This window comes from Pan paniscus, chromosome 2 (assembly GCF_029289425.2).
Source record: "Pan paniscus chromosome 2, NHGRI_mPanPan1-v2.0_pri, whole genome shotgun sequence".
Classification (NCBI taxonomy): Eukaryota; Metazoa; Chordata; class Mammalia; order Primates; family Hominidae; genus Pan; species Pan paniscus.
In genome coordinates, this window is record NC_085926.1 from 151880307 (window position 1) to 151885780 (window position 5474).

Consider the following 5474-nt stretch of genomic DNA (forward strand, 5'->3'; position numbering starts at 1 on the left):
TCAAGTTCAGTTTAGGATCATTTGGGGAGTCCCCTTGCCAGTACCAAAACTAATATTATCAGCACGACACTGGTATTAGTCTTTTTGCATGCTGCTGATAAAGACATACTTGAGAGTGGCAATTTACAAACGATAGAGGTTTAATTGGACTTACAGTTCCACATGGCTGAGGAGGCCTCACCATCATGGCAGAAGGCAAGGAGGAGCAAGTCACATTTTACATGGATAGCGGCAGGCAAAGAGAGAGCTTGCGCAGGCAAACTCCCATTTTTAAAACCATCAGATCTTGTGAGACTTATTCACTATCACAAAAACAGCATAGGAAAGACCACCCCCATAATTCAATCAACTCCCACTGGGTTTCTCCCATGACACGTGGGAATTGTTGGAGTTACAATTCGAGGCGAGATTTGGGTGGGGACACAGCCAAACCATGTCATTCTGCCTCTGACCCCTCCCAAATCTCATATTTTCATATTTCAAAACCGATCATGCCTTCCCAACAGTCTCCCAAAGTCTCAGCTCATTTCGGCATTAACCCAAAAGTCACTAAAAGAAAATTTCTCAGGATTGAAAAGTGTGAGTCTCTTGACTGAAATGGCTCATTCAGTGCTCTGCTCATGAGATAAGGCTCACAGCAAGGCACATTAGTGTGAAAGTTCAGAACACCTACTAAAAGAGAAGATCCTAAAAGTTTGATGGGAAAGTCAAAAAGTCACATAAAAAGGAAAAAGAAAGTGAAAATGGCATCTGAATTCTCACTAGCAACACAGCAAGTCAGAAAACAACAGAGCAAAGCCTTCAAAAATTGAAGTGAAAATAAATTTTAGTCTAAAATACTAAACTGAGCTAATCAAGAATGTAGAATTTTTCAGGCATGCAATGATTCACAATATTTATCCCACTTGTGTGTCTCCTTTCCTATGATGCAAGCAGAGTGTGTGCTTCAACAAAGTTAAAGGGTAAATCAAGGACTAGGGAGACATGGCACTAGGAAACAGTGGATCCAACACAGGAAAAGTGACAATGGAAGTTCTGGGATGACAATTGCTCAGCACACCCAGAAAACTACCTGTCAGATTGTTGGGGCAGGAGGATGGATTGAGGTCTCTAGGCAAAAAAAAAAAAAAAAAATGAAATACTTGATCATCCCATGTTAGATTATCTGGAAAATATTATCAATAAGCAGTTGAAAGGTCTATCACATAGGTCATAGGTAATAAAAACTAAGCAAATTTTTAAAAAATCAATTATTAACTTTAGGAGAAAACAAAAAATTATGTAAAAGAGGGAACATCATACACGTAGTAGAGTGTATAGCTCAGCAACGAACAATATTTATCTTAGCATACAAACGTGAATGTTCACTTTCATTTAAATTAAAATTTGCAAAAAGAGAATAGCTGACAGATTATATTGTATATGAAAAATCTGAGAAATAAACCACATTAAATAAAGGAAAATTTAAAAAGTAATTGGAATTAATTTTACATCATTTGGTGGTTCTGTATTTAAATATTCGATTTTAGTGTTTATTTGATAATTTCCTCTGTGTCTCTGTGAAAATCCTATTAAGTAGATACTGGAAGTCATGTATTCATAATTCAAAGTTGTTATCTAGTCTTTCTTTCCCACCTGTTTTTTTCTTTATACTACTTTCTGCAACTTTATCTTCATACTCTTTATTAAATTTTGATTTTAAATTTTATTTAGTTAATTTAATACTCTTCATTGCGTATTTTATATACTAATATTTCATTTTCAGGAGCTCTTTCTTCTTCTCTTTCACAGCATTCTTGTATATTTTTGAGATCATTAATTATAGTTCCTTGGATGTTCTCTACTGTTCTGTGTATTGTTTCTATTTCAGATAACTATTTTTTCATAATTTGGTTTCTCTTTTTCATTTGGAAATGTCAGCAAATCTCAAACATTAGCCTGCTTCACAATCCCCCAAAAGGCTTATCAAAATACAAATTACAGAGTTGCATCCCCAGAGTTTCTGATTCAGTAGGTTGGGGTTGGCCAGACAATTTGCATTTCTCACAAGTTCCCAGGGGATGTACTGCTGCTTGTCCAGAGACTAAACTTTGAGGACTGTTTGAGGCACTATGGAGTTGTATACCTTGACAAGTAAAGGTGACTCATGCATGTAAAGACTAAAGACCTGCTTTGGGTTCTCTGCCCAGGCCCTTCCTCAGAAGAACCCCTAGACTATGGTTTTAGCCAGAATTTAGGGTTTTGTGGATTGGGCTTAGGATGGACTCAGTTTGGATGGTAGCAATTTAAAAATGTTAAACATGTTGCACATCTTGGTAGAAAATTGCTGTGCAAATAAAACATATAATGTATACAATAGTATAACATTCTTATAATTCCAAAAGCTATGCTTGCAAAATAGGTAGTTTTCATAGAAAAGAGAATAAATTACAAAGATGTTTCCAGTAAAAGCTTAGGATGTAGCATGTCACTGTGACTTTAGCTACGGTAATATAAAAGAATGAGAAAATTGCATAATACATCCTGATTATTCTTTATTAGCTATTGAAATCTTCCTGCTGATGAGTGGAAATTTGAGAATTGAGTTGCAGCCTCCCAAGTGACAATGACACTGAACAACCTGTAAATTATGTATTTTCAGCAGTAAAAGGGCAATAAGTATATTATTTAAGAGTGTCCATCTCATAAAAGATATTATCATTTATGATTTTCCTTTTCATTGGTTCTAATTGTCTTGCAAATCCTAGTCTGCAATGGTTAAAAATAAGACAAACAGCTCTGTCTAGTGGTAAATTTGATCATTGCAACCAAAGTCAAGAACAGTTCTCAAATCAAATTCTTTTTAAAAATCTGTCTAAAACTTGGCAAGCAAACATGACAGGAGGTAGCTGTTTTAATCCTTGCTCAGGAGACACAATGGATAAACACTTAAAGCCATCAGTCATGTCATCTCCATTTGGGACTTGTCTCAGCAGTTAAGAGAGACAGGTGCAAAACCCAGCTCAGTAATTTAATTTAAAGGGAAATACTTTGTGAAATTATGCTTTTCAGATAACTTTGTAAAACATAGGTGCAAATCTTAGCCTGTTCTTATCTTTACCCTCCTGTATTTTTTCCCTTTCCTCTCTCCTGCCTTTCAGAGAAATCTGGAATTAAACTATAAGTCAGAATCTGTCATTTTTCATATAGCGGAGATAAGCCACTGCATGGCAGCTGGGGTTCCCTGCCTTTGACAATTGTGTCCACAAAGCATTCCAGTATGTGAATAAAACACTATGTGGAGAAAATGAAGAACAGCAGCTATTACCTCCCAATTCCACCGTGAAGCACTCAGAAAACGCCAGTCTTTTTCTTGTGAGCACTGGTACATCAGGACAAAATCTTACCTTTTTCCATGCCTTTCCACTTTTATAAAATAATGTGAAGCATCTTATAATAAATTTTAAAAAGGACAAATAAAATCAAGTTAAAAAAAACAGGAGATGAGGAATCCAACTGGTGTAAAATTGGGTCCTGTGGTATTTCCAGATATATGGAATAGAGAGGATATTTGCTGAAGTGAATTAAAACTGATTGGACAGGGAGAATAAAAATTTAGTTGCTTTTTTATACATGATAGTTACAAGATAATAAGCCTATGGTTATGCTCCAAAGTAAAATGATCAAAGGGTCAAAATATTACATGTGTTTGATATTATAGTCAAGAAGGTAATTAATATTGAAGATGTCAATTAAAAATTAACATATATTCAAGAAACATTTTGGTGTTAAATTACTTAGTTTCTGAAAATAAGTGCAACAACATGCTTGTTAGTTAAAAACAAAAGTACCAAAAAATATAAAGAAGGTTAAAAAAAATCCCATAATGCAAGATCTATATGTAGATAAGCACTGCTAACATTGAGTGTATATCCTTTAAGATTGTATTCCCATGGAAAAAGAAGCTATGTGCATTCTTAGGACAGCAATTATTCTTTTTTATACATTAATATTATGCATATGGGTGAAGACTCATGGTGAACATAGAAAATAACCTGATTCAATAGGAAATGCAGATAAGCTTTTTAAAACACAATTTTAAACAGATTATTCATTAAATGTTTCAAAAGGATGAATTTGTGTTGACAATCCACGTTGTGAGATCAAAAAGGTAAATTTAGAGACCTGAAAGATGTGAATGATACCAATGCTGTCAATTTCATGGTTATAATGAGGCAGGAAGGGAAATAGATGTGTTCTCTCAAACTTTCCCTCAATGGCAACATTCTCCCTAAGTTTTTAAGCTATGTAATGATCACAATATAATATAAGCAACAAACTAAGAAGTCTAAGAATCCTGAGTATGATTTAGTGCTATAATCAAATAAAACCCACCACAAGACTAATGTGACACATATTTAATGATATGCATAATCACTGTAATATTACACGGCAATTTAGTATAAATGGCAAATGATTACTTAAATGACTGAAATTAGCATTACTTTCACACAGCCAAATTAAGCATTTCTAGGGTCAGCTGAGGAGAGAGATAACAAGACAGACTAAAAAGCAGCCACAAGACCCCGCCAAAGAAAACCAGGCAGCTGGGTTCCCCTGGTGCTTGGGTGACAGCACAGTGCTGAGAAGGGGAAAGGGAAAAAAATATGGTAAGACTCCCACAAAGGCGCCAGGAGGGTACAGTTTGTGCCTCCCAATTACTTTCTTTTGTTTTGTTCCATCTGGGAGTTTCTAGAATTCAAGACAATTTGATCTTCCCTACCAGATAAGTGGTAGGATCCTACTACCACTAGACTCCTGGAGTTAAAGACAAGGAAGTCTTTGAAGTCACACAGAGAGGTTTGTCTCGTTTCAATCTCTGCCCACTACTGACCTCCACTCTCTAGGTTAGCCTCAACAAGAACAGATTTGACTACATATGTGACTTAAGGGAAACTCTTGCACTTACTGCTACTGTCACCTCCATCACCATCACCATGTAGAACCACTGTACAAAGTCTGAAATATCAACCATTTCTTCCAGTTAATAAATAAGCAGACCTGCAATGCTTAGCAGATGGATGTTCATATCTGAACAGAGAAAGAGCACTGGGTGTTTTTTTTTATTTCTGGGAAGAGGGGTCACACGAGGAGAGAATAAAGATAGTACAAAAATTAAAGAAAGAAAAGACAAAATTTCACCTTTCTCAAAAATTTACCCAGAGCTAACCCTGCCTATTAATTCATCAGAAAATGAAAAGAACATAGTATTTGAAGACTTTGAAAAGTTCATATAGTGTTTGTACCATAGCTGTGTGAGCTTAGATAAGTTACTTAACCTCTCTGAGCCTTCGTTTCTTTATCTAAAAAAGTAAGTAAATGATAGGAGTATACCTACTTAGTTCACAGAAATGTAAACTGATTAATATACATCATGCTTCTTACACGCTTCCACCAAAGATACCCACAGTGATTGAGAGTGCATCCATGCCTAT